Source organism: Bos indicus x Bos taurus, chromosome 21, assembly GCF_003369695.1.
Source record: "Bos indicus x Bos taurus breed Angus x Brahman F1 hybrid chromosome 21, Bos_hybrid_MaternalHap_v2.0, whole genome shotgun sequence".
NCBI lineage: Eukaryota > Metazoa > Chordata > Mammalia > Artiodactyla > Bovidae > Bos > Bos indicus x Bos taurus.
Window position 1 is genome coordinate 46,044,899 of NC_040096.1, and position 15,158 is coordinate 46,060,056.

Sequence of the window (15,158 nt, forward strand, 5' to 3'; positions counted from 1 at the left end):
ATGTCCTTTTTCATCATTGTATCATAGACACCTGGCCCAGTACCTAGACCATAGAAGGTATTTACTATATATTTGCTAATAAATGTTTATTTAATATATTCCAGAAATCCCAATTTCTACATTTTCCATGCAAAAATCCCCAATTTGTATTTTGTTACCGTAATTTGTAGTGTGTTTAAGAAAGTTATGCTTCTCATTATTTTCATAGCTGTTGAACAGTGAGGGACAGTTACTAGACTATATTTAAGATTTTAGTAGACTTAAAGTCAGCCTGTGACCTTTGACAAGTTGTTTAATCTTTTTAAGCTTATCTTCATCTTTAAAATGGATGCCTACCTACCTCATGTGATTGTTATAAGGAATTAACTATGTGTGTGTGCTCAGTCGTGTCTGAGTCTTTGCAACCCCATGTAGCCCTCCAGCCTCCTCTGTTCATGGGATTTTCTAGGCAAGAATACTGGAGCAGGTTGCCAGTTCCTGCTCCAGGGGATCTTTTCCAACCCAGGGGTCAAATCTGTGTCCCTTGTGTCTCCTACATTGGCAGACAGATTCTTTACCACTGAACCACCTGGGAAGCCCCATTAACTAATTTTTTTGTAAAATAGCACAGTACTTGGACAAAGGAAAACAATGAATTTTTTAATGGTTGACTTACATATTGGCAGAAAGTGAAGAGGAACTAAAAAGCCTCTTGATGAAAGTGAAAGTGGAGAGTGAAAAAGTTGGCTTCAAGCTCAACATTCAGAAAATGAAGATCATGGCATCCAGTCCCATCACTTCATGGGAAATAGATGGGGAAACAGTGGAAACAGTGTCAGACTTTATTTTTGGGGGCTCCAAAATCACTGCAGATGGTGACTGCAGCCATGAAATTAAAAGATGCTTACTCCTTGGAAGGAAAGTTATGACCAACCTAGATAGCATATTAAAAAGCAGAGACATTACTTTGCCAACAAAGGTCCATCTAGTCAAGGCTATGGTTTTTCCTGTGGTCATGTATGGATGTGAGAGTTGGACTGTGAAGAAGGCTGAGCACTGAAGAATTGATGCTTTTGAACTGTGGTGTTGGAGAAGACTTTTGAGAGTCCCCTGGACTGCAAGGAGATCCAACCAGTCCATTCTGAGGGAGATCAGCCCTGGGATTTCTTTGGAAGGAATGATACTAAAGCTGAAACTCCAGTACTTTGGCCACCTCACGTGAGGAGTAGACTCATTGGAAAAGACTCTGATGCTGGGAGAGATTGGGGGCAGGAGGAGAAGGGGACGACAGAGGATGAGATGGCTGGATGGCATCACTGACTCAATGGACGTGAGTCTGAGTGAACTCCGGGAGTTGGTGATGGACAGGGAGGCCTGGCGTGCTGCGATTCATGGGGTCGCAAAGAGTCAGACACGACTGAGCAACTGAACTGAACTGAACTGAATATATTGTGAAATGATTGCTAAATAAATTTAATTAGAATTTGTCATCTCATATAGATACAATAAAAAAAGAAGAAAAAAACTTTTCTTAATTATTTATAATTTGTTATTATTAGTTCTTATATTTACCTTTGGCTTTTCATAGCTAGCTTTAAGTATTTGAAAAATGAGGAGTTTAATACTTGCCCCTTTATTTTTCATAGAAATGATATGACAATAATTTTTGCCACATGCATTGAGTTTCATACTCTCATTGTAAGTAAACATGAAATAATATTGTGTATATTTAACTATTTGAATTAAAAACAATACCAGATGTTTCTGTTGTCATTGTATGAGAAATTCACTCATGTAGTTAGCATTGTCAATATAATACAATTCTACAAAGAACACTCGGCTTGTCCAAAGAGATGTTAGATGTAAAAGCACATTTTACCTATCTTTTCTGCAATATCACCATTACATTGTTTCTATCTCAAAGAACCAAATATTATCTGTATTAAATCTAGATGTACCATTTTTTACAGCTCCTTGCATCTTTAAAGGTAGCTGCCAAAAATACCAGAGAAGGAAATGGCAACCCACTCCAGTATTCTTGCCTAGAGAATCCTGTGGACGGAGGAGCCTGGTGGGCTGCTGTCCATGGGGTTGCACAGAGTCAGACACAACTGAAGCGACTTAGCATGCATACATGCATTGGAGAAGGAAATGGCAACCCACTCCAGTGTTCTTGCCTGGAGAATCCCAGGGATGGGAGAGCCTGGTAGGCTGCAGTCCATGGGGTCACTAAGAGTCGGATACTACTGAGCATCTTCACTTTCACTTTTCACTGTCATGCACTGGAGAAGGAAATGGCAACCCACTCCAGTGTTCTTGCCTGGAGAATCCCAGGGACAGGGGAGCTTCATGGGCCACTGTCTATGGGGTTGCACAGAGTCTGACACAACTGAAGTAACTTAGCAGCAGCAGCAGCAGCCAAAAATACTGTCCGTGGGTAATCTTTAAAACCTTCTAGAAACCCTGTTCAGGTCTTTTCAAATGAAATTGCAATCTAGTTAAAACTAAATATCCCTTTAGAAATAGAAGAATGAAGAAGATTAAAAAAGAAAATGGTTTAAAATATGACTCATTCTTCTGGTTTGAGGTTTTAAAGAGACATGCAAGGAAGAGCAAAATATAGATTTTTATTTCATGATGAGTAAAAAAAAATTACCTTAGTAGTAAAGTGATACCATTTTGCATGAAATACTGCAATTTCTTGAAAGAGTAATCAAAAAACTAATTTGGATCATGGTTAGCGAAGTTCACACTAAGTTTCTTCAAAACACAGCTCCTAATGTTTCTCCGAGCTTTTCATAGATCTATAATGGTAGAATAAGGAAAATATTTGATATTAGGAGATATTTCCTCTGCATCATAATGAAACTTCCAGTTATCATTTTCACTATTTTAGCAAGATTTATATTACTGTAGGTGAACTTGTAGTCCGTTTTTCTTTTATATACCACTTTCCAAAATTAATTACAATAGTCTGAAGTATAAATTGTGGTGAATGAGTGTTTGGAATTGATTTTTTCTTATAAAATATTTTAGAAGTTAGAAGTAGCCTTAAGTGGTTGAACCAGTTTAAGATGACTTCACTTTTAGAAGAAACTAAAGCACTTTGTTTCACCATCTATTATAGCTTTTCTTTGTCAGTTTCTTCTGTTGTAAAGAATATAGCTTGTTGTTATCATAATCAAAATGATAGAATGTATATTTGAAAAACAGGATTCTTATAAATTCTTGACTCAGAATTCTCCAAGCCAGGCTTCAACAGTACGTGAACTGTGAATTTCCAGATGTTCAAGCTGGAGTTAGAAAAGGCAGAGGAACCTGAGATCAAATTGCCAACATCCGTTGGATCAATGAAAAAGCGAGAGTTCCAGAAAAACATCTACTTCTGCTTTATTGACTATGCCAAAGCATTTGACTGTGGATCACAACAAACAGTGGAAAATTCTTAAAGAGATGGGAATACCAGACCACCTGACCTGCCTCCTGAGAAATCTGTATGCACGTCAAGAAGCAACAGATAGAACTGGATATGGAACAACAGACTGGTTCCAAATCGGAAAGGGAATATGTCAAGCCTGTATTTTGTCACCCTGCTTATTTAACTTATATGCAGAATACATCATGAGAAATGCTGAACTGGATGAAGCACAAGCTGAAATCAAGATTGCCAGGACAAATATCAATAACCTCAGATACGCAGATGACATCACTCTTATGGCAGAAAGTGAAGAACTAAAGAGCCTCTTGATGAAAGTGAAAGAGGAGAGGACAAAAGTTGGCTTAAAACTCAGCATTCAGAAAACTAAGATCATGGCATCTGGTCCCATCACTTCATGGGAAATAGATGGGGAAACAGTGGAAACAGTGACTGACTTTATTTTTTGGGGCTCCAAAATCACTGCAGATGGTGACTGCAGCCATGAAATTAAAAGACACTTGCTCCTTGAAAGAAAAGCTATGACCAACCCAGACAGCATATTCAAAAGCAGAGACATTACTTTGCCAACAAAGGTCCACCTAGTCAAGGCTATGGTTTTTCCAGTGGTCATGTGTGGATGCGAGAGTTGGACTATAAAGAAAACTGAGCGCCGAAGAATTGATGCTTTTGTTTTGTTTTTAGATTTTTTTTTTTCGAATTGATGCTTTTGAACTGTGGTGTTGGAGAAGACTCTTGAGAGTCCCTTGGACAGCAAGGAGATCCAACTAGACAATCTTGAAGGAAATCAATCCTGAATACTCATTGGAAGGACTGACGTTGAAGCTGAAACTCCAATACTTTGGCCACTTGATGCAAAGAACTGACTCATTTGAAAAGACCCTGATGCTGGGAAAGATTGAAGGTGGGAGGAAAAGGGGACGACAGAGGATGAGATGGTTGGATGGCATCACCGACTCAATGGACGAGTTTGAGTAGGTTCCAGGAGTTGGTGTTGGACAGGGAAGCCTGGCATGCTGCAGTCCATGGTGTTGCAAAGAGTCGGACACGACTGAGCGACTGAACTACGACTAACTATAAATTCTTGACTCAGATGACTTAGTGAATTACTGTTGGAGCTGTTATTTTCATACCAAGAAATTTCCAGGTTAGAAATTTCATATGCAGAATTGGCAATCATGTGTTTATTTGAATACATAATGATGTGATTACGCCACTGTCAGCAATATTTTCTGGTGCCTCAAAGGTTAGCACTAAACACTTAATACACAATGATGTGATTACGCCACTGTCAGCAATATTTTCTGGTGCCTCAAAGGTTAGCACTAAACACTTAAAAATGTGAATGTTAGTTAACAAGTAATGATGTAATTGGTTTGTGTTTCTAGCACTTATTGTACTCATATGAACAACAAAATAAGAACAAAAGTAATTTCTTCTGGGATCCATTATTTACTTCCTTTCCTCTAAAAGTAAATGCTGCACTAGAAGAGTAATTTAGAAAAATACCTTTTATGTACAAAATATGCCATGTTTCAACATTTTAACTCAAAACAGCATCTGCATTTTCAAAGGTATAAATTGTCAATCATGACAAAACCACCATATTGCCATCTAATACAGCGGAAAGGCAAACATCATTGCCAGAGCCATCGTGTACATAGTGTGGGGTGTTCCATGTCCTGGGCTTTGGAAATCAGACGGACCTTGTTTCTCTCTTCCCTAGTTTCTCCTTCTTGCTGTGTGAAACAGCCAAGTGACTCAGGGTCCTTTGGTCTTAGGTGTACAGATTTTTAAATGGTGATAAAAACATTTCAGCCCTAGGGTGTGGCTCAGATGGTAAAGAATCTGGCTGCAATGAGGGAGACCCGGGTTCAATCCCTGGGTCAGGAAGATCCCCTGGAGAAGGAAATGGCAACCCAATCCAGTATTTTTGCCTGGGAAATCCCATGAACAGAGGAGCCTGGTAGGCCCCAGTCCATGGGGTGGCAAAGAGTCTGACACGACTGAGTGACTAACACACACACAAAAGCATTTATCTCCCAAGGTTGCTGTGATGGTAAATAAACCCTTGTAGAATATACTGTTTGGTACAGGATAAGTACTTAATCCCCTAGAGGAAGAAATGACAACCCACTGTAATATTCTTGCCCGGGAAGTTCCGTGGACAGAGCAGCCTGGTGGGTTACAGTCCATGCGGTCACAGAGTCGGACATGACTTAGCACTCACACACAAGCACTTAATACTATTACTATTTTTATTACAAGTGTAGTATTTTATATTTTTATACTTTATACACTACTTTCATATAAGGTCTCTCATTTGAGATGATTAGCCTCCTGTATGACAACACAGCTTTTATCACAGAACTATGTACAAGGATTTAATAAGCATGATTGCTACTGGATTTGTTCAAATGAATAAGCAGCATATTCCCCTTGCTTTGATGTAAGATCACAATGTGTGAAAAATAATATTTTTAACTCAAATTGTTCCTGACTTTAAACCATTTAAAGGTACAATTTCATTCATTTGCCCTTGTGAGGCTTTATTCCACAAACTGTCTATTACCCCACTTTATAAATGAGGAAGAGAAATGTGAAATAATTTCCCTAAGGCGAAAGGCCAATCAGCTCTATAACCAACCTTCATTTGATGATGAAATGTTTGAAATATGTTATCTTGTCTAGCTCTTGATAAATCCTGAAATTTTCAAATCTAGTTGAGCATCTGAATACACAGGAGTGAAAAGCAGGCTAAAAGAGAGTGGTGGTGTGAAGTTTTTGGTAGCGACCCTGCCATCCAGTCTTGGCCATTTCTGCCTTTAATCTTCTCAGTAATCAGCAAGTATTAAGTCCATTTTAAAACTACCCTGTAACCTCCAACCTTAAGAAAATGAAGATAAGTTTTTTCAATGAGAGTTCTTGCAAACACATTTCACCCAGAGGTTGAGAGTTTTTTTCCTCTCTTGATCTGGATGGAGTTAAGTTCTTGCCAGAAGGAAGCAGAGTGGCATGACCAATATGACCTGGTCTCGGAATGACCTGGCGCCATCTTGCTTTGGGGAGTATTTCTAGCGGTGGATGACAGTTGCTGCCATTTTTTAATATCCAAACACGCTGGTGACAGTGGTGGCCAGTTTACTCAACAAAGCTGTCTAGCTAGCTGACAAATTTCAGTTTTTCCCTGGGGACAAAATGTTCTAAGAGTCTTGTGGGAAAAGAGGACAGACATGGAGACTTTATTATTTCATTCTGATTTGTGCTTGTTGCTATTTATGAATGGCTTCCATTTAATTAGGTGTTTTTAAAATTTAAAACAGTGTTTATGATAACTAACTCTAATAACTCCCAAAGCACAAACTTGGGACATTAACTATTGTGGGGGGTGGTATTCAAAAAGTCTTTCAATCACAAGGCTGTAATTGATTGTATAGCACATGAAAGAATTATTTATTGTTTTACAGGATAATTATGGAAACATGAAAAACAGCTTCCACTGCTAAGTAAAACCCAACTTCCATTTTTCAGAAGTTTTGTTGTAAAAAATTTTAACCCAATGAACGTATTTGCTTTAGATTTATGAGTTAAGGTAAGTCAGAAGGGGGTCTTTCATTTGGGTGTTTAACCAGGAAACTTATTTTGAAAAGGGAAAAATAAAACTAATTTTAAATTTCTTGTTTCTTTGCAGATAGTTTCCAAACCTGAAGGGACAACTGAGGATAAAATTAAATGGAAAGGGACATTAAGGAGTCAGTGGTCATAGGAAAGAAAGCACACCGAACAGTGTCATCAGTAAATTACTATAACCCCAGGACACTAACACCCTCGGAAAAAGTGCATGGCCAATAATGCTTTTATGGGTATACTTAATAATTTTCTCCCATGATAAAAATTAAAACCAAAGTGTTTCATGGAGTCATTCTGAGATAATCTTTGAAATATTATCAAAAAGGAACTGGTCTATTTTATACTTCAGGGAGGGGAAAATGTTCACATTTTAGATAGCGTTCTGTGATTATTTTTAATGGGAAAATAAAATATAGGTGACTTCTCCAGGAATCAATATCCTCTTTTCTCCATTCTTGGTGTTTTGCAGGCTGATTAATTTGCAGAGGTTGAGTTTGATTGCCACTGAAGCAGAAAGCATTATAGATTCTCTGTTATTCTTCAAGCCACTTGGCTAAAGTCTACAGTTCTGTCTCTATGTATTTATCTACCTTTCCACATGGCGCTTAGCACCGGAGCTTTGGGCCTCTCCTAAACATATTGTGAAAATCTTTTGTGCTGAATTCTCAAGTCTTGCTGTGAATAGGTAACTACCCCCCCTCAACCCCCACCCAAGATAGCTGTTCTGTGAGGTAAAGGTAAATGAGCCAGAGAAACAGGCATTTATGAAGCAGCTTTGTGTGTCTATGAAAAATGTATCCAGCTAAATTTTGAAAGCAAAAAGGGGAGGCTCTGAAGGTCATAAAATTTATATAAATCATATAGCAATTAAAGAAATAATGACTGAAATAAAACTTGCTCAACATCTAATGTGTGGTATTTTTAAATGGTTGAATGGAAGAATTCAGTATTTTCAACACTCATGGTATACTGGCTTGGTTATGGTTATTGGTTATTAATCAATCCTGGATAAGTTTTTTTTCAGTTTCTAATGAACAGTTAATTGAGTAAACTGTATCATTAATCTTCTTTAAATCACCTCTTTTCAAATGTTTGAAACATTTGAAACAAAGCATAAACAAAGCAAAAAGCAATGTTTTTTGATAAGTCAATTCTTTGATCAAATATTTCTCTGTATTTTACATATTTCAGCATTAAATAATGGGATTATTGTAAATTGTTTGAATTTATAGATATTCTCAAAGTTGCATAAATATGTGTGTTGGAAAAAAAACTAGGTAACATTTGTATAGCTAGCTCCAAAGGTTAATTTGGTTTAAATACAAACTGAGTCAGGTATTATAAAAGCCTTTCAATATATTTGATCTACTTTTTGGGAATATGATGATAAGTTATTGTACAGCTTGTTAGAGTGATTGTCAAAATACATTAAAAATACAAACTGCATAAAGTCAGGCCCTTTTTGAAGGAAAACTCAGTTGTAAGGTAAATGTATTTCTTATGCAGATAGAGATTTATGCTTTAATAATTATGGTGATATTTATATAATGAAAAATGGAAAGTTCTTCAATTTTGGTAGTTGTTGAAAATGTTAATTCATTATATTTTCTGAAACATAAAGAAAGCATTAAATACTTTAATATAGAGTCTCCACATAAAATAATCTGAATTCTTTCCCAGAAGCAAATCTAGAATCAAATTGGTGAATCAACACCATTATTGCCACTGCAAACAGCTACTTAAGAAATCTGCTCCCAATTAACCTTATAGACAAATGAAAAACCATCTTCTAAAAACAGACACACTTATTTCTGTAAATATGTAAATTCCTCAGCATTTCTAAATGTTGAAATAAACTGTTTTCAATCTGTATTTATAGATTAGAGTTGGGAGCAATTTCTCTATCCTTTACAAACAGCCTTGACTGCCTACTCTGAGTTCAAAACTGCCTTAAAATGTGTAATTTTTTGTATACAAAAGGCATTCTAAAATTGTATTATGCAGTTATTGTGCTAAAAGAATGACCCTTGCCATGCTTTGTTTACTGAATGTCAAATTTTCATTTGTATTACAGCTGTGTACCACAGCAGTTTCGGTTTTGTATGAAGGGCAACTAATGCACAAAACAGTCAAACCACAGAGCAGTAATTAGTCTGGAAAAGATCAAAGTGTGCTCTTCTAAATCCAGCCAATTTGCTCTGGGTGTGCAAAACCAATAGTCTTTCTTTTGCTAAGGTCTCTTATTAATTTTTGCTTTCGTTTGCTGCAGAGCAGCTGCTTTACTGTCAATCCAACATCCTGCTTAAAAAAAAATCCATTTTGATGCCACAAATGCAATTTCAATGGGTTTAGGAATAATAACCAGCTTTTTTTTTCCTATCCCACTTCTAGGAGATAGAAACTTGAAAGTTTTCAGCATCTGTAAAGTGAAAGAAAGCGACAGAAGGCATAGCACTGTTTGGATTTGTTGCTCTAGAAAAAGCTGAAGATGAATGATCTGTAAATATTTCTGCTTTTAGTGCTTTTAACCAGCTCTGTTCTTATCTGCTGCTTGGCTCTCCTTTTAGTATGAGTTTTTCTTATCCTTTTTATAGCCACATTATGGTTTTTTAATGGAGATGTTGAATGATCCAAATTATTAAGTAAATTGATGGCAGGAAAAAAAATTAAATGAATGGTTTACATTTCTTGGAAAGCAAACGCTAAAATCAGGAGTATCACCTGCTATTTTCTTGATGTAATTATTATTATTTTTGAGTATGAAAGTGGTCATTGCAAATGATAAATAAACTTTATTAGAGGAGGTGATTCAAACTTGTGAAGATGAAAAAGTACAATATCATCACTTAAAAAATGAAATATAATCCTGGAGAATATACTCTACATGTAGTGTATGGATTTCTCCCCTTTTCCATTTCTGTCATTTTGCTTATAATAGTCTCTCTGGCAGAAAGTAGAGAGAAAAAAGTTGGTCAGTTTATTGATTCCTATTAATATGGCGGCTTTTCTATAATTGTTACCTTGAACTCTGCTCAAATATTTTCTTTCTCTCGCTCTCTCTCTCTCTCTATATATATATATGTACTATTTCTTAGTAAATTTCTTTACCCAAGCAATGGATAGTAACATGTATTAGCTGAGTAAATCTGTTTTTATGTGTTTGCTGTCTCAACAATTTTCCTGACTTCACAACAAACCACTTAAATTTTATTCTGAGTACACTCCAAATATATGTCAAGTATTTGTTTTAGTGTTAATATAACCAGACACTGAAATACAGCACCCCCAAACCAAAAAGTGTAATGAATGAATTTGCATAATGAAAAGAAGCATAATAATTCAATCTCATTTACAATAATTGATTCATAAACAAATGTGTCATGTCCATGAAATGGCCAGATAGGTTTATTCTGAAAATATTTTCAACTGAACAAAAATTTAGTGCTTTTGAAAAATAACAAAATACAGAGGTTATCTCTTTCTTCACACAGTATGTACAAATTAGGCACTAACTACTGATTTTACTCTGAACTAACCATGACATTGGAGAAGGCAATGGCACCCGACTCCAGCACTCTTGCCTGGAAAATCCCATGGACGGAGGAGCCTGGTAGGCTGCGGTCCATGGGGTCACTAAGAGTCGGACACGACTGAGCGACTTCCCTTTCACTTTTCACTTTCATGCATTGGAGAAGGAAATGGCAACTCACTCTAGTGTTCTTGCCTGGAGAATCCCAAGGATGGGGGAGCCTGGTGGGCTGCCGTCTATGGGGTCGCACAGAGTCGGACACGGCTGAAGCAACTTAGCAGCAGCAGCAACCATGACATACTAAATTAACTTCAGCTTCAGAGCCCTCATCCTTTTACTATAATATTTGGTGTCTTATTAAAATTTGTCATTATCCAGGTGACTCAATGGTAAAGAATCCTCCTGCCAACATAGGAGATGCAGGAGACATGGGTTCAATCCATGGGTCAAGAAGATTCCCTGGAGGAAGAAATGGCAACCCACTCCAGTATTTTTGCCTGGAGAATCCCATGGACAGAGGAACCTGGTGGGATATAGTCCATGGAGTCGCAGAGAGTCAGACATGACTTAGTGACTGAGCATGCATGCACGCTATAGTCCTTATGATGCATTCCATTCTTTTTCCACTCATCATTTTTGGAGGGGCCAACTCTGAGTATAATAATGTGATAGGAATATATCTATTGCTAGACAGGAATTAAATATATTTAACCTATGTTTACAGCTGCTATTATAGAGTCTTTACCTGAATCTCTTATAAGACAAATTGAAACATGACTTTAGGCAGATAAAGTAGTCTCAGGGAATGTATACAAAATCTCATTTAGAAAATTGTTTAAAATCTGGGCTGAGATTTTTTTGTTGTTGAGGTTTGATTGGTACACAGCATTGTATTAGTTTCAGGTGTACAACATAATGATTTGATATTTGTATATATTGTGAATTGATCACCATAAGTCTATTTGACATTCATCACCATAACTACAGAATTTTTTTTCTTGTGATAAGAAATTTTAAAATCTACTCTTTTAGCAACTTTCACATATGCAGTACAATATGGACTGAGATTTTTTAAAGATTCTGAGGAGAAAGAGGTTCTAGAGAATTTAACAGACTTTCTTCCCAGAAAAAGAAGAAAAGCTAATTTATAAACTGTAAACTGGTAGTCACTATCGATTTGTATTAAATTGTCCAGAGAGTGGTTTGTGAATTCTTGCAAAAGTAATTGCCATTGGCCAATGTAGTAAGGCAAGACAAAGATGTAAGAAATGTTAAGGACGAAAAAGAAAGACACAGAAAACTTAAAACAGCCAGCAGAGTATTAAAACAGATGGAAGAGTTCAATGACATGCTGGATAGCAGACCAACTATAACAACAACAGAGTTTTTATATTTGCACTGGTCAATTAAAAAATAATAGAAACTGTGCCTTCATTATAGCAACAAAACTTGAAATATCTAGAAAGTGATCTAACAAAATGTAGAAAATACTTGTAGAAAAATATTAAAATTCTATGAAAAGGCCCAAAAAAACTTTTGTCTAATATGATCACAGCTTTTATTTATTTATTTATTTTTATTTATTTGGTCACGTTGCATGGCATCTTAGTTCCCTGGTCAGGGATCAAACCCGGGCCCACGGCAGTGAAAGCACCGGGTCCTCATCACTGAACCACCAGGGAAGCCCTGATCATAGCTTTTAGAAAAGAGTTTGAGACATGGTAGACACTGAAGAAATATTTGTTGAATTAATGAATCTGAAAAAATGAAGAGATACATCATTGTAATCAGTGGGAAAGTAAAGGTTGTAGAGCCCTTAATTCTTCTTCCAGTGCAGTTCCAATATGGTAGAGGGAAGCTTTAAGGAGGATAAGTGGGATTGGAAAGGTTGTATAAGGGAGAGTAACGGCAACAATGGGCCTCCCTGGTGACTCAGTGGTAAAGAACCTGCGTAGTAATGAGAAGACGTGGATTCGACCCCTGGGTGGGGAAGATCCCCTGGAGAAGGAAATGACAACCCACTCCAGTATTCTTGCCTGGGAAATTCAATGGACGGAGGAGCCTAGTGGGCTACAGTCCATGGGGTCACAAAGAGTCAGACACAACTTAGTGACTGAACACGCACACAACAGCAACAACAACATAAAATAAATTAGCAGCTGGGCAGATATTGATGATAATAGGATCAGATCAGTCACTCAGTCGTGTCCGACTCTTTGCGACCCCATGAATTGTAGCACGCCAGGCCTCCCTGTCCATCACCAACTCCCGGAGTTCACTGAGACTCACGTCCATCGAGTCAGTGATGCCATCCAGCTATCTTATCCTCTGGCGTCCCCTTCTCCTCCAATCAACTCAGTAACAGGTGCTTGGGAGCCAGGAGGGGCAAAATGAAATAATACAATTTTCAATTAACAGAAGCTATCTTGTGTGGAGAATCCCAGGGACAGAGGAGCCTGGTGAGCTGCCATCTATGGGGTTGCACAGAGTCAGACACAACTGAAGTGACTTAGCAGCAGCAGCAGCAAGTAATGAAATAAAATTGGAGACTCTGATGGCCTTGATAGTTGTCACTATCCAAACAGCACTTGATGAGTCAGTTGATGGATTGTCTTGAACAAAATAAAATAGGATAAGCACAAGGGGGAAGCCTTGTTCTTAAGTCCAAAGACTCAATGACAAAAACACAGTATAAGAGAAATGCCTTAACATTACCACATGTAAAAAATTTAAGAGTTTAGTTAATTTTAAGCTCAGTATGAATTAACAGGATGAAATAACTGACCCTTCTCCTTCCCCAAATAAAGCAAAACAATCATTTTTAGGCCACATTAATCAAGAAATAAAGTATAATTATATAAGCTGAGATGGCACCCCACTCCAGTACTCTTGCCTGGAAAATCCCATGGACGGAGGAGCCTGGTGGGCTGCAGTCTATGAGGTCACTAAGAGTCGGACACGACTGAGCGACTTCACTTTGACTTTTCACTTTCATGCATTGGAAAAGGAAATGGCAACCCGCTCCAGTACTCTTCCCTGGAGAATCCCAGGGATGGGGGAGCCTGGTGGGCTGCCGTCTATGAGGTCACACAGAGTTGGACACGACTGAAATGACTTAGCAGTATATAAGCTGAAACTCTTGACTCTGTAAGCCCAGTCTTCTGATATCAATACTTATCTCTCATAGCAATTCAGATTCAACAGATATGAGCTTTCTCTCCTAAATCCACTGTTCTCTTGATATTTCTTGTCTGGGAGGGCCTGTCTTCGTAAGTACTACACTACCAGTGAAATTCCTTATGCCCCTAACTATTGAGTCAAGTCGTCCTTATTTCAGATCTTTTCCTTATCCCCACATACATTTGGTTTTCCGTGTTTTTGTTTTTCATGTTAGCCATTGTTCATCTCTCTCTCCCTTGCTATCATGTTGTTTTAGGCCTAACTACTCTGTGGTTGTTTAGTTGTGGACAAAGTTGTGTCCAACTCTTTTGTGACCTCATGGACTGTAGCCCGCCGGGCTCCTCTGTTCTCTATCTTACTCAACTCTCAGTTTCCTAGCTTGTCAGTCTCCAAACTTGCATGACTAGCTACACAATTTCTAGGGTATGCGTTCTTAAAATGCAAATATGATCATATTTCCCAACTTGAAACACTTCCATTGGTTTTCATTCTTCCTTCTCATTACCTGTGCTCTATCCATAACAGTATTTGGAGCATGCATATCCAATATAAGTATAAATGTACATATATAAATGTTTATTTAGTACATGATAAAACATACGCAAAACAGAAATTTTTTTAAAATGAGGTACTCTAAGAATTTAACTCGTTCAAAATATCATTTATTAATAGAACATCTATTTTGCAATGTATTTAAATAGGCTTCATTAATTTTTAAAAACAATTTTTTTTTGATACAGTGATACAGTTTTTGGTTTTTATTTCTGATGCTTGCTTTTGATTGCTACAGTGGCTAAACACAGCGTACTTCAAAAACAAAAAGAGAAATGCATCATTGGCTATGATTAAAACAGTTTGTATTTTTCAGTCACATCCAACAATTATCCAACCTTTTTTCTAAAATTTGAGTAATACATTTCCAACTTCGATAATTTCAATCAGTTGTTCTTGTGAACTAACTAAAAGGCATTACATTTTAATGTTTTTTTTTTGAACAAAAAGAGCTCCCATGAAATCCTTTATTTACAAAATTTGAGAATGTTAGAAAATCATTTTTGTGCTTTTAAGTGTGCAGGTGTGAGAACAACACTTTCACATTGTTTTTGCTAATGAAATTGCATAATAATAGAAATGGTGCCATTTCAAATATGCTCTGTCCATACATGTTTCTTTTGAAAAATTGTTTCTTTCTCACTCATGGCTAAACTCTCACCTTTGTTCTGAAAGGACAGATTGAGTCTATTTATTTATTAAGGACAATTTTTCTGCAGCAGTTTTAGATTTATAACAAAATTGAGAGGAAGGTTCAGATTCCACATACACCTCCGTATACAGTGCCTCCTTAATTATCAACATCATTCACCAGAGTGGTACACTTTTGACCAAAAATGAACATTTTTGACA

The 15,158-nt window shown here is 37.1% G+C and overlaps 1 long non-coding RNA gene across 4 annotated transcripts; it reads left to right on the plus strand.

Annotated features, from left to right (window-relative positions):
- The first annotated feature begins 4,408 nt into the window (after positions 1-4,408).
- LOC113879883 lies at positions 4,409-10,204 on the plus strand. 4 transcript variants are annotated; one of them, XR_003507507.1, is made up of 5 exons: positions 4,409-4,562; positions 6,883-7,007; positions 7,107-7,278; positions 7,515-7,730; positions 9,437-10,204. It is a non-coding gene; the product is annotated as an uncharacterized LOC113879883 (long non-coding RNA). The 4 variants fall into 4 exon arrangements; XR_003507505.1 differs by having other exon boundaries at positions 7,107-7,730; XR_003507506.1 differs by lacking the exon at positions 9,437-10,204 and having other exon boundaries at positions 7,515-7,954.
- The last annotated feature ends 4,954 nt before the right edge of the window (positions 10,205-15,158 follow it).